The 19,350-nt window shown below is 43.3% G+C and overlaps 1 protein-coding gene and 1 pseudogene across 9 annotated transcripts in view; both read right to left on the reverse strand.

Moving 5' to 3' along the window:
- Window positions 1–19,350, reverse strand: part of NBEA (neurobeachin) — a 919,734-nt gene that overhangs the window by 859,401 nt on the left and 40,983 nt on the right. The gene's annotated exons all lie outside the window — the stretch shown is intronic.
- LOC141130397 (5S ribosomal RNA) lies at window positions 14,006–14,124 on the reverse strand (annotated as a pseudogene).

Genomic DNA, 19,350 nt, shown 5'->3' on the forward strand with positions numbered 1-19,350 from the left:
CGGATTAAAAAAGAAGTTACTTAAATGAAATAATGACCTGTTTCAACAAGTAGCAGACCTTTGCTAAAGAACTTCAGTCCAACTGAAAAGCATCAGAATAAATTGAGGAGCTGCTAAAAAATTACAAAATGGAATATTTTTACTTCCTTTTCTTGCAAATAGAGAACAGCGGATAAGCAATTTACAGCCGGACGCCCTAAAAATTCTCCATTAAAGTCATGCTGACAAGTCAGCTTGCCTACAGTAAAATAGTGGAGACCCCTGATTCATCATGGAAGCACACCTTTTTGTCCTGGTTCACATATGTACTCAGCAGGTCTCTGCTACACAACAGTGGGATGGATAACTTAACCAATACAGCTAACCAGAGAATTAAAAGTAGGGGCAGAACTATGGGAGCGGTCATTACTAACCCATTTTGAGGGTGCAAATTGCACAGCTTTTGTCCTTAAAGTGGTTATAAAGCTTAATTTTTTTTTTATATATAAAAACAACACATGCCTATACTTGCCTGCTCTGTGCAATAGTTTTGCACAGAGCAGCCCCGATACTCCCCTTCTGGGATACCATGCCAGCACTCCAGGCCCCTCCTATCCATTGGGTGCTCATTGTCACAGACAGCAGGACTCAGCCCCGCCCCAATGTCACCAGATTTGATTGACCACCAATCGCTCCCGCTGCTATTAATCTGTCCAATGAGGAGAGAGACAGCAGCAGGAGTTGCTGCGCTCATGCACACCACTTGATCGGATGGGCTTAGGTAATGAAAAGGGGGGGTGGGGGGTCAGCTGCAGCAAAGGTTTTTCATCTTAATGCATAATGCATCAAGGTGAAAAACCTAAAGGCTTTACGACCACTTTAAATTTGCTTCACTTAGTGAGCAATTTGCCCAAAACAAATACGTCTAATGAAGTTTTGCATGTTGCCATTAATGCTAACCTGGGGCAGAAATGTCACCAGCACACCATGGGTCTCCAAAATGGGTCCAAAGCTTCATTTAGTGATCACATCTTTACAGCAAATGTTTCAGAGCCTTGCGGGCTTCATCAGGCATGTCACATGCCCGAAGAAGGGGTCCTGCGAGGCTCCAAAACATTGCCATTTGCTGCAACGATGTGGTCGCTAAATAAATCTTGAGACCCAATGGTGTGCTAGTGACATTTCTCACTCTGATTATTGACGGTGCCATCCGGTGGTTGCTTCAGCATACATACAGCCACTTCTACAGGAACCTGTGCATTGGGAATAGTGCATTGGAATGCTAACCCTGGATGCAAAGGGGTTGATTTACTACAACTGAAGAGTGCAAAATCTGGTGCAGCTCTGCATAGAAACCAATCATCTTCCAGTTTTTTCTATCAAAGCTTAAAGCGGAGCGCCGCCGAAAATTTTTTTTTTAAAAGTCAGCAGCTACAAATACTGCAGCTGCTGACTTTTAAAACATGGACACTTACCTGTCCAGGGCGCCCGCGATGTTGGCACCCGAGGCCGAAGCGTCTCTCCGTCCTCGGCTGCTGCCGCCTCCATCTTCGGTAAGGGAATCAGGAAGTGAAGCCGTGCGGCTTCACTTCCCGGTTCCCTACTGCGCATGCGCGAGTCGCGCCGCGCAATACGAATGCTCGCTGCTGCCTCTGGGACCCGTGTGTTTCCCAGCAGGCAGCGGGGAGGGAGCAGGAAGTGGCGTAAATAACCGCAGATTCTGCGGCTATCTACGCCGGAAGTGGGTACAGATACCTGTAATATACAGGTATCTGTACCCCCCTCCCCCCTGAAAGGTGCCAACTGTGTCACCGGAGGGGTGGAGGAATCTGATGAGTGGAAGTTCCACTTTTGGGTGGAACTCCACTTTAACTGAACAAGCTGAATATAGAGGCCAGTTGACTACCATGAACAGCTGCACCAGATTTTGCACTCTCCAGTTTTAGTAAATCAACTTCAAACTGTCTTCACTGGCCAATCAGTGTTTCAATTCACATCCACATTGGATGTCACAGTCCCAACCGCATCGGATGAGCGGTTAAAAGCAAACAGTGCTGGTCCCAGACGTTCACTGCTACCGGTTACAGATTTGGCCTAGCCATGGACATTCACACACAAAGTGTGCTTGGGAATGAGGTTTCATAGCCGCAGATTCTTGTGGTGGAGAAGCTGAATAGGCAACTAATCCGTTAGTACTTAGGTAAAACACTTTGTAATATTTGGCATATTTCCGATGCTTTTTCAGCACTCAATGGGCAGTTTGTTACGAATGGCTGAAAGTGCTGACCTTGACTGTCGCAGGTTGTTACTGAATTCTGATCCCAACAAGCCCCAAGCATGAAAGCTACGTGACCTCATCCACATATTTCTTTGGAATGGTTTCTCATCACATGATTCAGTGCCACTTCCCAACAGTGGATGTTTAAACCTGAAACAGTTGTCTGCATTTTTAGAAATTTTTATTCACTGGCATTCCGAAAAACAGGAGATTGGCAACTAAGAATATTTAATAAGGAGAGAAACAAGCTGGACAAGGTGAATGCCAGGATGAAAATTGGAGCCACTTAGGCAACTTCATGCAAAATTCAATCTCATAATCTCAATTACATGATTCATTATGGATTCTACCTTCTGCAGCATTATGAATGTGCACAGTTCATAGCATATCTGATGGTTGATTGTAGGTAAAATGGCCGGTGACATTCTACGCCTTTTGTCACCTCACATGCCATAGCCTGCTGATCTGATCATTTATGAGCAAAACACAGATGAGGTCATTCCTACGCTCCCCTCTCTTCTAAAGTGCAAATCCAGGCAGTAAGCAAAAATAATATACACCCCCTCCTCCATAAAAAGGATAGGGAGCATGTAGTCTGGGGGGGAAGGCTTTAACAGGGTAGAATACTCATAATACTCCAATGGTCCCACAGGCTTCTCCCCACTTCCCCGTTCTTTTGAAACCCCTCCTCTTCATTGGTTGTGCTGCCACCACTCACCAGTGGTCCTACATTGCACAAGATGCGGTCAAGGACAGGCCCATATATCTGAGGTGTAAATTAAATATCTCTCTACTACAACCCCTGGAATAAATGAGCATCATATTATATGTATGTCTATGTGAAGTGCTATCAATATGTGTTTTTGCTGCAACCACAGAGTTGGACTTTAATTATAGACCACAGACTTTTGCATACCATGTGTGGTGACCAGCATTAATCTGTGCAAATCAATGCAGGCTGAACATGAGGGCACATAGAAAACAATAGTTTCCTACAGTATGTGCACTGTTCACACCATAACCTTGCATCGAGTTGGGTTGTGGTGTGTTGCCTAAAAATGTAGTCATGTTCCATTTATTGTGCACCACACCTCAACTCATGTCAGCACGTCCCGCCACTTCGCATAGAAAGAAAATGTAATTTTGTGGTATTTCAATAAAGCTAAAAAAAAAAAAAAAAAAAGAAGGGAAAAAAAAAAAAAAAAAAAACGGTAAAGCGTACCTAGCTTTGTAACAATGCAAGGTACCAACCCCCTCATCACCACTACAAAACGGACACCAGCCTGCACACTAAAACCAGGTGGTCTTAGCATGGGGCTGGTGTGCAGGAGTCCTTACAAGTACCGTGGAATGCAGACCCTCTTTTCATAACCTCAGCGCTGCTGAAAAGGGGATAACAAGGGGCCCAGATTTAAGTGGAACTAAACCTAAGAGATACACCATGTCTCTTCTTCAGTAACACACACCTACCTTTTTATAGTCTTCTACTGAATGTACACTGAGCTTCGAATGCACATGTGCAGCTCAGCCTGCATTCCTGTTGCACTCAAGCGGGAATAACTGACTCCTGTAAGCGTGTGCGGGATGACATCATCACCCACCAGCCAATCAAGAGGCTAAAAACCTGGCACCTTGGGAAAAGATGACAGTGGCTGTCGAGAAATGTAACCACCACATGGCTGGAAGGTGGAGGTGAGTTTGGGCATCACAGTGACTAGCACATCACATGTGATTAGCTCTTCTGCCTGACAGCACTAGGGTTGTCAAATTGAAACCCAACCATGGCACTACCTGCCTGGAGTCTGCATGTTCTTCATGTGTCTGTGTGGGTTTCCTCCGGGTACTCCAGTTTCCTCCCACACGCCAAAGACCTACTGGTAGGTTAATTGGCTCTGGTCTAAATTGTCTCTAGTATGTGTATACATGAATGTGAGTTAGGGACCTTAGATTGTGAGCTTCTTGAGGGCAGGGACTGATGTGAATGCATCAGCGTGAAAAGCGCTGTGTAAATTGTCAGCACTATTAAACACCTGTAATAAATATTTGGAAGTTTATTTCCACTGTCCCTTTAAAAAGATCTGAACACCCGGGTGTGGGAAGGATCGGCGACCATCGCAGTAGTCACATGATCAGAAGCCGGTCCCACCAGTTCCTGGTCCTTAATCTGGACTGACAGGTTGGTTTTTGTACTGGGAGTGTGCAGCGAAGCAGCCCAGTGATGCATAGTGTATGTGTAGCGTGTTGGTGTTAAAGCCCATCCTTTTGTCTCAGCGCATGTGTTAGGTGGTCATAAAGGGATTAAAAGCCAAAATTCAGGCACACACCTATGTTGTATGTAAAGAAATGTGTTTATTATTTTGTAATATGCAACTGAGTTAAATGATTTTTTTTTCATTAAATGGATTTTTATTATTTTTAATAGACAAGGCAAACAACACATCAAAACAGTGAAATTGGCAATTGTATAGAAGCCGAAGTTACATTGAAGAACATAAAAAAGAATCACTTAATGAAAACAGAATTTTTTTTTTTTTTTTTTTTAATACTTTTCTGAAGTTTAATTTTAATTGCCATTTTTGTGTGCGACAGATGTATACGTTTCATACGCTTTTGCTATACATGCCTGGAGTAATACAATGGTACAAGGCTGGGGCTGGATCTGTCTGTCTAACATGAAATCAGGATTTGTCCGTGAACAGAATCCGCTGTGAGGCCAGAAGCAGGAAGTTGCTGAGCACACACAATGACAAACATTTTCTAAACAAGGTCTGAGGAGGTGAAGGGTATCTGCCTGTCTCTACAAACACTACAATGTATTTATAGACGGTAGAAGGATTTCCAGGTCACAGCAAGAGACAAGCCCAATGCTAAGGAAAAATAGCAACACAAGAGAATACCAAATCCTACGTCCACAGCTAATGACTATTTCATAGACAGAGGATAATACAGTATATGTTTCTTCCTATTCTTGAAAGGAAACACTTAAAAAAAACAATTAGCTGGGAAAAAAATAAAAAAATGAAAAAAGAAAACAAAAGTTGAACTTCCCCTCCTGAAGACTCCTGGGATGGATGACATCATTTGCCTAGGCCTGGAAACCAGGAAGTAACCAAGAAAATTTTCAAAAATAAGTTTAAGACAAGTAAATATGATATATGTTTCTATCCATTTACGAATTCTAGCAGCATAAGGATTAAACTTAGTCAATGTTGATTGGCAGAGTGAAAGTTCCCCTTTAAATGTAGTACACTCAAAAAAAAAAGTCATACAGTAGGTCATACTGTATCAACCATTCGGCCATACAAGGAAGCAATAACACCCATTTAAGTCCAATCATAAGTGCAGGTATGGGCCATATCATCGCCCATGTGTTATACTAGTATGCTAAGAAACAGGTAGAAGGTACTATGTGACAAAACCAAGAATTCCATATATTGCAGCTCACTAGTCCTTGGAGCGGTGGCTGCATTTGTTTTCTTTTTCTCAGGCTCCTTTTACTTTATTTTGACCTGGTAATCCTGCAAATAACACACTTTCTGTCCCTGTGTGGCTACATCACTCTTTCACTGTATCAATGGAGGGAGCCATGGTTATCACCCTAGACCGTTCTCCTGATATGAACCACAAACATGTCCGGATCTCCTCATCTCCATTATATGGGGGCAGGGTAATCTGTCGTTTACAGAAGAAAACCAATAAGGAGGATATGCTTTGGTGCAGCTCACAGGAAGGGAAAAGGACACTGCATTGCTGGCAAGGTCTACAGGTACTGTATTTTCTGTACTTGCTGAAAATGTTCTAAAAGTGGAAGCCCCCCTCCAAAAATTAAAAGTCAGCAGCTACAAATATTGTAGCTGCTGACTTTTAATATTAGGACACTTGCCTGTCCAGGGATCCCCACAATGTCAGCACCCAAGCCGATTTTCCAAGCTCTCAGGTGCTGCCGTCGCCGCCATTCATGGTAAGGGAAACCAGCAGTTAAGCCTTACCGCTTCACGGCCGGTGCCCTATTGGCTCGGCGGCGCAGGAAGGAGACTGAATTTCCAAGGGACCTCGCTGCAGCTCACCACAGACAGGTCTCCCAGAAGTGGGGACAGGTACCTGCCAAAAACAGAAAGGAAGCAAACAAGTGGAGCTTCCACTTTTAAGTGGAACTTCGCTTTAAAGCGGAGTTCCACCCAAATTTTGAACAATATCTGTATGTATTCTCTTCCTTGCCTAGATGCTGACATGCCGTTTAAAAAAATTGAAATCGCCGTAATTACCTTTTATTTTTCTATTCTTCTTTGCACTTCCTGGTTCTCCTCCCGTGGGAGTAGGCGTGTTTCTAGCCTCTCCCAGACTCCTGGGAGCTAGTCTCAGGCTTCCCAGGATGCCACTGAGCATGTGCAAGAACGAGCGGTGAATGCTGGGAGCACAGCATTCACCACATCCAGGAAATAAATGCTTGTGGGCTTCAAATGCCCACAATGAAGATGGAAACCGCATGCAGTGAATAATATAAGTTATTCTTTCCGACGAAATCTGTCACAGGCGGACATATTACACACAATATGTGAGTATGTAATGCTGAGAAGAAAAGTTTGTGAATGAACTCAAAAAAAAAAAAAACGATAGATAGGTGGACCCCCGCTTTAAGATTGAAAAATAGAAAACAAATGCAGCCACCACATCCAAAGACTAAAAATTGCATTATATTGCATGTTTGTTTTGGGGTTTTTTTTGCAGCCTAAGTGCTGGTTCAGAAAGGGGCGGCTTCAAAGTCGTCTGACTCTGAAGCCGCCCCGTACAGCATGACTTCAGCATGATTTGCAAAACGACTTCTGTATAGAAGTCAATGCAAGCCGATGCAAAGTCACCCCAAAGTAGTACAGGAACCATTTTCTAAGTCGGAGCAACATGAGTCGCTCCCATTAGAACGTTCCATTGCACTCAACGGAGCGCAACTTGTCAGGTGGCTAAGTCGCCTGACAGGTTGCCCCTATGTTTACCGGCACGAAGAAGTACACGGCATTGCAACATGCTGTGGCGAATAAGAAATTGAATGAAATGTTACTTTGTGACGATAGGACACAGATCTTAAAGAACCTGGCAAATATTCTATTCTCTACCCTGTAAAAAACTAAACAAGTAGGGATGCACAGATATACTGACCGCCGAAAATTATCATCCGAAAATAGGATTAAAAAAAAAAAAAAAAAAAGGGATGTGATTTTTGCCTAGATCGTGTGATTCAGACATAAAAAACATAACGGGTGCATTTTTGCCACGTTTTCAATGAAATTTCAATTGGGAGGTGCATTACACCACAACAGAAGAAGCACAATGGACCAGTGTGAAGGCACGCATAGCATTTAAAGGGATGCATTTTTCTGGAGCTTTTCTTGCGCTTTTTATTTTTTAATGTAAAAGCGCTATATAAACAATTAAAAAGTTACATATATATATTTTTTTTTTTTTGACCGATTCTGTCATCATTGCCTAAAGGAAAAAGGCTTTAAGATTGCATTCACACCTGAGCAGAGCGATTTTCAGATGTTTTCAAGCATATTTGTTTTGAGTGTTATTCTCACAATTTTGCCTGCCTACACAAACATTTTAGAAGCGCATGTCAAGTGTTTTACATGTGTATTCAAGCTTTTTGTTTTAGCCAGCAGCACTAGTGGGAGGAGATCAGTACCTACACACTAAAAAAAACAAAAACAAAAAAAAACAAAACCACACAAGCCAAAGGGTTGATTTATGAGCGTTTTCCGATGTTCCCATTCAAGTCTATAGGACCATAACCCCCCAGTTGTGCCTCAAAAGTAGCTTGTGGATCGTTTAGAGCAGGGGTCTCCAAACTTTCTAAACAAAGGGCCAGTTTAGGGTCCTCCACACTTTAGGGGTGCTGGACTGTGACCATTGGGAGTATAAATTGAACTGGCATCAGTGGGAGTAAACAATGCATCTTTGGGATTAGGAGGAGGAATAGTGCTCCATCGCTGGTGCCAGTGAGAAGAGTAGTGCCTTATCATTGGCGTCAGTGGGAGGAAGAGTGCTCCATCGCTGGTGCCAGTGGGAGGAGTAGTGCCTTATCATTGGCGTCAGTGGGAGGAAGAGTGACCCATCGCTGGTGCCAGTGGGAGGAGTAGTGCCTTATCATTGGTGTCAGTGGGAGGAAGAGTGACCCATCGCTGGTGCCATTGGGAGGAGTAGTGCTTTATCAGTGGTGCCAGTGGGAGGAGTATTCAGCCCCATGCCAGATATTCACCCTGTACAAATGAATAGCTGCCACTGTTTGTGTGTCACCATTCACCCATGTGGTTACATGCAATTAGGTGCTCTGACTGGCCCCGGATGCAGACAGTGTGCATCCAGGGCCATGATTTCTGGCTGTAGTTAATTATCCAGTTTGTATGGAGAAACATTACAAAGTGCTGCTGCGTCTAGCGGCAGCGTTTAGCCACATTCGGATTTCCCCATACGGCTGTCACAGGTCCAATTCACAAAGCCTTCACATCAAAACAGGTTAGGTTTGGCTGTCGCTGTTGACTCCCTGCCGACACTTTATCCTGAGATTTATTTACAGCGTTTCATTTAGATATTAGCAACAATTAAGTACCTTCATACCAGCCACGCAAAAGCAGATATCCGTTACCAACCAGGCTCCGATGTGCATTTCTTTTTCCTGAAGAGACCAACACAGAAATTTTCCGGAAACCAATGATACAGATTTTCATTGCTTCACAGAATTTGTTCCTTTATTCATGCACTGACCAATTAAAACAATGTATGGTAAAACCTTGCACACAGGAAAAATATCAAAGCTGAAACTACAAGAAGATAAAAAAATAAAATAAAATAAGATGTCCCCAGGAGAAGCCTGTCCAAAGAGGAATGGCAAATAACTCCTCATTTGCTCAAAGCCAATCTAGTCTACAATATTTATATATTAAAAGGAAACCATTGTGGAGAGAAATGAACAGACTACCAACCTCTTGTTCTGACAATGCTAGTTGTCTGGCTGTCATGCTAATCCCATGGCTTCAATACTCTTGAGTGACCTGCATAAAACAATGCAGATCAGGAGTTCTGGTTTTGCTGGCTCTATGCATTTATTTTGGGTCACGTGGAAATATCAGTGCTAAGCAAGCCATACATTATACATTATTTTCCTCCTGCAGCCACGGGTGGAAGGAAAGAAAAGTCACTTGATTCCCCCATCAACACAGTCGGCGTTAATGAGGGAATCCCTTCCCCTGCACTGTTGTGTTCTGCCAATGGGGAGTCTTCCCCACCAACAGAATACAATGATCACTGGTGGCAGCTATAGCCGTTGACAGCAAATGCATAAAAAAAGTCCAACAGGCTGGTTGTACTGAAATCGATCAATGGATCGACTTCTGTACAGCCAGCCTGCCCAGAGATACATCAAAATTTGTTATTTTCTTTTGAACCGGTCTAATTTCGATCTGTGGTCAGCCTTAAAGAGCTGTTTTATTCTATATAGGGGTCCAATCTCCTCTTGTACTAGTAGTTTAAAGATAAGAATTTCAGTCTTTATGTTAAAGGCTTGGCGTAGGCAGATACCCCCCTGAGAACTTTTCACTGGGTGATAACTGCCCTTGAACAATTTAAGTAGAACTGTAGGCACTTTTTTTTCTATTTTGGATAGAGCAAGGGAGGGTTATAAGGGGTTTTTTTCGCCATCCCATTGCAGAGATTTCTCTTCACTTCCTGTCCCATAGCCAAACAGGAAGTGAGAGGAAATCCCTGCAAATTGAGGGAATTCCTTGAGGCCCCCCAGGTCACCAGAACTAGTGTCCCCATTGGAAGATTTCCCTTTTCTTACTTTTCTGGGGACAACAAAATTTGATACTTTTACTTTCACTAATATTGGTAAACAAAGAGAGAGGGTTAATCTCCTTAACGGGGGGCACAGCCTGCAATAAAAACTGACAAATATATCTTAATACACATGGGAACTTGGCACATATGTCTAATCACTTAACCAATATTTGATCGTTATACAAAAGTTTACATAGCCATCACATAACAAACATGAGGCATGATAATACGTTTTTACAGATAAGTTAATGTAACCTTGAGATATTACAACCCCTTTAAAGCATATGTATGTTCAAAATCATATATTCATTGTATTTCAATAATTTCTAGTATACTCCTATTAATCTGAAAGATCTTGAAAGTTTGTAAACCAACATTGTGAAGATCCCCACAAATTTACTTTCCTGAATTCTGTGACACGTAGTCACTGCTGTGTCACACATAACAGAGCCTGCCCTCGGAACTAATAAAATTCAAGACTTTTTGTGCAAAAGTCCTTGGTACAACACTGTGCATGCACCAATTCCTCAAAGCGGAGTTCCACTCGTTTGTAAGTTTATTAAAAGTCAGCAGCTACAAAAAGTGTGGCTACTGAATTAACAGACACTCACCTGTCCCACAGTCCAGTGATGCGGTCACCCGAAGCCTTGCTTCTCTCCCCAGGATCTCCGCGGCGCCAGCATTGCAAGTGTGGGCACCCAGCTGTGACAGCTTGCAGTCACAGCCGGGTGCACACTGCGCATGTGTGAGTGGCGCTGCGCTCTCTTAGTGGCCAGGCAATCTTCTGGGACCTGTGACCTGTCCCAGAAGATTGCAGAGGGGGAGAGGAGTCGCCTAGGCGACAAAAGCAGGAAGTGGGTGCTGGGTACCTGTCAAAACTAGGTACCCCCCCCAAAAAAATTACATGCCAAATGTGGCATGTAAGGGAGTGCTTAAAGCGGAAGTTCCACTTTTGGGAATCCCGCTTTAACATAGAATACCGTGCAAATACAAATATTGCGCACAAAAAGATTTCTAGTATTTTGTATAGGATTGCATGTATTTGCATTATTATGTGAAGGTTTATAAGAGGTTTTAAGAAGCTTTAGGAGGGATAGTGCACATTATAATGCTCACTGATAATTCATTAGCACTGCATTTTCTTTTTAATTCATTTTGTACTCAATAACAGGGGATTCTTATTGATACAGCACCTGAGGGTTTATTATTAAAAAGTGGGGTGCAGACATAACACATATACACTTTGGAAATTGTATATAGACAGGCAACTCCTATCCTAATCTTGATCAGTGGTTCCAAAACTAAAAACAACTGCTGCAGTAGGGAACAGACACCAAAGCATCTTTCCAAATAACTGTTCTGTTTATTTGGTACATTTGAGGTTTTTTTTTTTTCTAATAATCATGCTTAATAACCACTTCAATACCAGGCACTCCCCCCCCCCTTCCTGCCCAGGACAATTTTCAGCTCTCAGCGCTGTCACACTTTGAATGACAATTGCGCGGTCATGCAGCACTGTACCCAAACTACATTTTTATCATTTTCTTCCCACAAATAGAACTTTCTTTTGGTGGTACTTGATCACCTCTGGGGTTTTTATTTTTTGCCTAACAAACTAGAAAAGACCAAAATTGGAAAAAAAAAAAAAAGTTTTTCTTCGTTTCTGTAATAAAAATAGGATTTACCTGTAAAATCCTTTTCTTTTGAAGTACATCACGGGACACAGAGCCATAGTAATTACTATGTGGGTTATAGTCCACCTTCAGGTGCTGGACACTGGCACACCTAAAACAGGAAGTTGCCTCCCTATATAACCCCTCCCATAGCAGGAGTATCTTAGTTTTGTAGCAAAGCAATACACGTGTATTCTAGAAAGAGGGGCGGGACCTCTGTGTCCCGTGATGTACTTCAAAAGAAAAGTATTTTACAGGTAAGCTGTTATAAAAATCCTATTTTCTTTAATCGTACATCACGGGACACAGCCATAGTACTTGCTATGTGGGATGTCCCAGAGCAACGCCAACTGAGGGGAGGGAGACACAACCAAAGTAGGGCACCATGAGATCAGAGGATTTACACTGCTACCTGCAGTACACTGCGCCCAAAGGCGACATCCTCATGTCCACCAGATAGAATCTGGTAAATGTATGGATTGAAGACCGCGTTGCGGCCTTGCAGAAGGCCATGGAGGCTTGGTGATGCCCTGCCCACGAAGCACTAACAGCCCTAGAGGAGTGCGTTTTGATTTGAAAGGGTGGAATCTACCTCTTTAAACCATAAGCCTGAACGATTATTTGTCGAATCTATTTAGAATAGTAGATTTCAATGCCTGTCCTCTTTTAGGACCTTCAGGCAACATGAACAAAACATCAGTTTTCCAAATCTGAGCAATCGCCTTTAAGTAGACTTTGACTGCTCTCACCACATCAAGAGAATGTAGTGATTTTTCTTCCAAAGAACAGGGTTCTGGAAAAATGAAGGTAGAACAATATCCTGGTTTAGATAAAAACCTGATACTACCTTTGGTAAAAAGTTAGGATGAGGATGCAATACTACCTTATCCTTGTGAATAATAAAAAAATATGGCTCTTTACAAGAAAGAGCAGCCAATTCTGATACCCTTCTTGCAGCAGATATGGTTACCAGAAAAAAATAGTTTAATTGTCAAAAAAGGACCAAGGGAATATTTTGTATCGGGCCAAAAAAAAAAAAAAAATGTTGTTTTGTAATGCCGACAAAACAAAATTCAAGTCCCAAGGGTTCAGGGGTTACCTAACCGGAGATTAAGCCGTGTTACCCCCTGAATAAGTTACGAACCAAAGAATGCAAATCGAGTGGTCGTTGAAATAATTCCGATAAGGCCGAGATCTGTCCTTAGAAAGCACTTAAGGCCAGCTTTATTTCTCACCCCATCTGCAGAAAGTCAAGGACTCTACCTTTGACCTATTTCCTGGGGTGCAGCTCCTGGACACCAGGAGACATATGTTTCCTAGACTTCATAATATATAATTATGGTGGCCAGCTCCCTTGCATTAACCAAGGTAGAAAACTACTGAACCAGACAGCCCACACTTCTTCAAAGTGTGCGCCTCAATAGCCAAACCGTTAAATTTAGTGTTTGTAAAGTAGGATGGAACTCCGGACCTTGCAAGATAAGGTCTGGCCGTGATGGTAGGGTCCATGGGTCCCCTGCTGCCATCTTTATGATCTCTGCATACCAAGATTTCCTGGGCCCCGCTGGGGGTCACAAGAATCAACTACTTCCCTTCCTGCTTGATCCTGCGAAGAAGGCAGAATAGGAGGGAATGCATAAAATCAGTGAGAACCGATTCCACAGGAATAGCAAGGCATCTGTTCCGCATGCTAGCGGATCCTCTGTTCTTGACACAAAGTTGTCGATTTCTTTGTTGAATCCTGGACGCAAACAGATCTATGTCAGGGATCCCCCATCTTTGATATATTGACAGGAAGATATCAGGGTGAACCATTCTACCGGGAACAACTGCTGGCGACTTAAGTAGTCCGCCTGCCAATTTTCTATTCCTGGTATGAAGACTGCTGATAGGCAAAGTACATTGTTTTCTGCACAAGATAGGAAAGGATTCATCTTTCTCTGGGCCTCACAACTTCTTGTGCCCCCTTGGTGATTAATATAGGTCATTGCTATGGCATTGATGGATTGAATCCTGGCATGACAATACCGTATAATGAACGGCCTGAATTTCTGAAATGGTAATGGGCAAGGCCATTTCTGATCTGGGCCACTTCTCTTGGACAGTTGCCTTTTTCAGGACTGTTTCCTAACCAAAACAAAAAAGGTTGGCATATGTTGTTACTATTTCCCAGGTAACTGAAGGAAGAATTTTCCCCTTTGCAGATTTTTGGATCTTAACCATAAACTGAGGCTCCGGCGCACCCAGCCTACCTCACCTGGTATTTCCATGTGGTCTTTCATCCGGGTACTAACCAGACCCAACCCTGCTTAGCCTCCAAGATCAGAAGAGATCGGGGGCTATCAGGGTGATGTGGCCGTAGGCTTTGGAGTCAGATACATTGGGAATGTAGAGCTTCGAATGAAGCCACCATCTTTCATGCAACCTCATGCAAAGTTGAATAGGAGAAATTCATCTTGCTTCGACCACCTAAATCAGTTCCTTTATGGCACTGATCTTTGCCTGGGATACGAATACCCTTTTCTGGGCGTACCTATGATCAGACCCAAGTATTAGCCTTCTTCATGGTTTTAAAGAAGATTTCGACCAAGATATTCCAGGTAGTGGAAGGTGTTGACCATACTTTGGTCTAAGCAGGCTACCGACTGGTCTATCAAGAACAGATTGACTAGGTAAACCATGATCGTTATACCTTAGGCCCTCAATCTGGCTAGAAGAGGAGCCAGAACCTTTGTACTTGAGGTGTAGTAGTTAGATTGGAAGCAGGACTACACACTGTTAATGAAGATTTTTCTACTTTAAAAAGTAGATATTACTAGTGAGCGAGGAAATAGGCATATGGAGATATGCATCTTTGACGTCGATTGACGCCAGAAGTTCTCCTCCTTGTAGGATGGAGATAACTGATTGGATTGACTTCATGCAAAAAAAAAAAAAAAAAAAAAAAAAAAAAAAAAAGAAGAATGGTTATATTCAGGAATTAAATTTAAATTTTTGAGATCCAGAATGTCCATTTGGATTTAACCAAACCCCAACCTCTGCTCTTACATGGGGGCCACCATGAACACTTTACGCCAAAAGATGGTCCAATACTTGAGAGAAAGACTTATTTTTCTCTGGATCCTTAAGAACGTTTGATCTGAGAAAACGAGGAGACGGAAGTTCTTGGAACTCCAGTTTGTACCTTGGAGTTATTGAGGAAGTCCCTGTGACTGCCTGGAGGCTGAGGTAAAAGAGATCTTTAGAAAAATGAACAGGGGCTGCAGTATTGAAAACAGTTGCAAACATTTCATGGCCCCGATCTCACTCTCAGGGGAGGATGCCATTTGTAGAGTAGGCTTTCCAGAGCTTGAGGGAGATCCTTTTAGCTCCTTTTTTGGGGGTGTTCCAACCCCCCCTTCTGCACAAAGCAGAGGTACTACCAGAAGAAATCACATCCATTGCTTGAGCAATAGTCCAGCCCTGCCGCTGCTATTACTGCTCAGCCTGATGCAATAGTAAATGTGTCAAAAGGAATGCTTGTGTCACCAAATCTCTTTCATGCCCCTCTACGCTCATGTCCCTCCGTCAGCCTGCAGCAGTAATAATGGTGCTTTAAAAAACACATTCCCGTGCTGGACGTTGGAGAACGCCAAAGGCGCGCTAAGTTCCACCCCCCGTCACAAAAAAAGAACTTTCCCGCGTGAGCGCAGGCCTCTGCTTCTGCAGGATCATTATGTGAGGGGAAGAAAATGGCGAGGGGAGAGAGGCGTGCTGATTTTTTTTTTTGTTTGTTTTTCTCCTGACGCTCTTCCTCGTGAAGAGGGGGAGAATACAGCACAGGTGGGGGGTGTCTGAAGAGAAACCTCCCCCAGACTTTCCAGAGGTCTGCTGCTGGCTGGAGAGAAAAAGAAGCCAGCTGCTCCGGACACAGCGTGATCTCTTGAGGAAGCATGAGAAGGTATGTGCTCCATACAGCCCCCAGCGGTGACACTTAGGCATGACAACATTTACTAATCAAAGGAGATATTTCATAAGAAAATTCAAAAATTTCTTAGAAAACTCCACTTACCTTACCCGCCGCAGGGTTTTCTGTGGTGAAAACCAACAGACCCAATCTTCACCCTTTACGGTGGGTTCCATTAAACCTTCAGGAGCCGGGGATCCTCAGGGAAACCCACAATCCTGGACCTGTAATACCACCACCACCAGTAAAACTTTATGGCCTTAATACCAAAAGTACTGGATCCTGGGGTCCAGCTCTCTAAAGAGAGAAGCGTTTACAGGCAAAACCTTTGGACACGAGGCCGGGTACCATTCAATTCGGCCTAAAAGACACTTTGAATGGATCCGGCTGCATAGCTAGCCCCAGCAAGGATTGCTCCAGTGGAGCTCAGCACAGCACATTTTCACTCGTGACCAACACCTTAGACACTTAGGGGTTATATAGGGAGGCAACTTCCTGTTTAGATGTGCCAGTGTCCAGCACCTGAAGGTGGACTATAACCCACATAGTAATTATTATGGCTCTGTGTCCCGTGATGTACGATTAAAGAAATGTTGTTTTTTTCCTTCACTGACAGGTGCTGATGAGGCGGCACTGATAAGGAGGCTCCAATATGTAGAATTCATGGGCACTGATGGACACGAATAGATGGCACTGGTGGGCAGCACTGATGAGGTACTGACAGGTGTTACTGCTGGGCACTGATTGGGTCTGTGATGGGCACTGAGAGACTTTGAGGGGGCACTGACTGGCAGCTGTTGGGCACTGATTGTCAGTTGATGGGCACTGTGCTGATAATGTGCTGATTATCAGCACAGACCCCCCTCTAACAGGGAGAGCTGCCTATCGGCTCTCCCTGTCAGCGCGAACAGAGTAAAGCCATTTGCCGGCACTTCCTGGTTCAAGCAATGACCGCCTGTGATTGGTCATAGCGGATCACGAGGCTCCTTACCAAGATCAGAGATGCGGGTGCGCGCGCCGGCATGTTATCCTGCTGGATGTCATATGACATCCAGTCAGGATAACAGAACCACTTCCTGGCCGTCAATCTGCTATAGGCCGGGCGGGAAGCGGTTAAAGTGATACTTAAGTCTTTTTTTTTTCCTTAAAAATAATAACAAATATGTTAAACGTACTGCTCTGTACAGAGCAGCCAGGATCCTCCTCTTCTCAGGTCCCTCGCCAGCACTCCTTGCCTTCCTGTCGAGTACCCTCACAGCAAGCCATGGAGCCGTGGTCCAGCCCCACCCCCTCTCTCTCCTGATTGGCTAACTGACTTTGATTGACAGCAGCGAGAGCCAATGGAGCGACTACGGTGTCTCAGCCAATCAGGAGGGAGAGTCCCAGACAGCCGAGGCACTCGTGCACATCGCTGGATAGAGATGGGGATCAGGTAAATATTAGGGGGGCTGCTACACACAGGTTTATAAAAAAAACCTTCTGCCCCTATAACCACCTAAGTATCAACATTAATATTCCAATTGCAAGCAGTACATAAGCGGGCTAGTTTCTTATCAGGGTCTAAGGACTGTGAGTACATGGCAGAGTTAGGCAGGCCATAGACGGTGCAAATTTCGGTGCAAAAAGGGGTAAGTCCTCTTTTGTAGAGGAAAAAAAGAAAAAAAAAAGAAAACAATCAATCCCTTCTAGGTAATCAATATACAAGGATTTGAACAAACGGTTGCAAATTAATACCAGTTTCTGTTCTTAAGAAATTTGGTTTGTTTGACCATGTCCTGTGCAGACTGATTCTGAATGGGAGGGTCTGGTTCATTAAAATCAGCTAATGCACTTTCAGTGTTCCAACAACAAAAGTTGCAGTGACGGCATCCTTCTAAAAGTAATCAACCTCTAGGGCAGAGTTTCTCAACCAGCGATCTACCCATCAATCACAGACAGCTGAAGTGTAGATCAAGTCTCGGCCAGCATGCAGGAGTAGCACTGTAATAAGAGCTCTCTCATAGCGCGATCCTTTCAGCCAGCCCCTCCTTTCCTCCCGTCCACCCCTGGTGATGTCATATACAAGCACCTGGGGTGGACGGGAGGAAAGGAGGGCCGGGCGAAAGGATCGTGCTATGAGAGAGCTCTTATTACAGCCGCTTCCTGCGCTACTCTGCATTTGCAAAAATTCCTGTACCCTGATGTGTGCTGCATTCCCTATTTGATATGTACGCTGTACCATGCTATGTACCCTGTACTGTATACCGTGTTGTGTGCCCTGTACCATGCTATGTTCCCTGTACTGTACCGCGTTGTGTGCCCTGTACCATACCGTGCTATGTTCCCTGTACTGTATCGCGTTGTGTGCCCTGTACCGTGTTGCGTGTGTGTGTGTATTTCAGAAGAAAAAAAAACGCACACATTTCACATAAAATAGGTACGTTCTAAGATTTCTATTATTTAATGCTATTTCTTAAAATAGTTGTTATATCACAGCTTGCTAATCACACCAATGTTCTGTGAGCTGTAGATCTGAACGTTATTTTAGGGGTTCCCCCGAGATCTCAAACCATTTGCCAGGGGTTCTTCGATGGTAAAAAGGTTGAGAAACACTGCCCTAGGGATTATCTCACCAAAGTGAAATTCCAATTGCAGGGAGCAAGCCTTAAATTTGACATGCATCTTAGAGCACACTTAGGAAATCAGTGGGCCAATCACACGAGCAGGAAATGACATTACCATATTGCATTGAATTTTACAGAAAATTACAGAATGAAATGGAAAGGTGATTTTTAGTAAAATAAAATTACAATATGGCTTGTGTAGTAACTATATATGCTATATAATTTTTCCCCCTATTTTTTTTTTTCCAAAGAAAGTGGAGTAACCCTTTAAAGTCAGTTGCATTGTTCCATAAATGCTATCGGTGGACGGGAATATACTGTAGTTGAAAGCACACAGTCTATCACTTTAGTACAGTGAAGCTTATCTGCTCAGTGTATCTAGACCAGCGCACTTGCTCACATAGAGGAAAAGCTACATCTGCCTGTGCGGACGATTAAACTTCTCTCAAATGATATGCAGATCTGTTATGCTAAAAACGCAACAAAGGAATATATAAAAGTGCATTACACCCTTCTCAGTGTTAGATCTGCTCTAGCTAGACATTCACAGAATTCAAACTACATCCTCATATGCATTTTTATCGGACAGAAAGTATAGCCTGTGGAAATAGCAAAGCATAACACCACGGAGCATAAAGCCGCACACATCAACTCACAGAACAATCATCCACTTTGCTTTCCAGAGATACAGATTTGAATATGGTTAAAAAAGACTTATTTTAAGCCGATATGTGATGGTGGTTGGGGGGGGGGGGATGGGAGTCCTTCACTACTATATCTTTAAAGTGAACCTGCACACAAAATGTGATTTGCCATCTCATAGGAGACATCTAGAATTTTTTAAGTGTATATAAACCCAAACAAGGAACTTTTATTTTATTCTATTTTACACCATTGGAAGCATATTATATCCATTTGGCAAATGCAAAAAAATCTCAAACCCTCCTCCTAGTTCTCATGTTATACTACAGATTGATTAGCCTTTATGCTGTAACGATTTGGGCCTCAAGTCACAAGTTGAGCAATTTTGGCTCGTTTCCC

Source organism: Aquarana catesbeiana, linkage group LG02 (assembly GCF_042186555.1).
Source record: "Aquarana catesbeiana isolate 2022-GZ linkage group LG02, ASM4218655v1, whole genome shotgun sequence".
Taxonomy (NCBI): domain Eukaryota; kingdom Metazoa; phylum Chordata; class Amphibia; order Anura; family Ranidae; genus Aquarana; species Aquarana catesbeiana.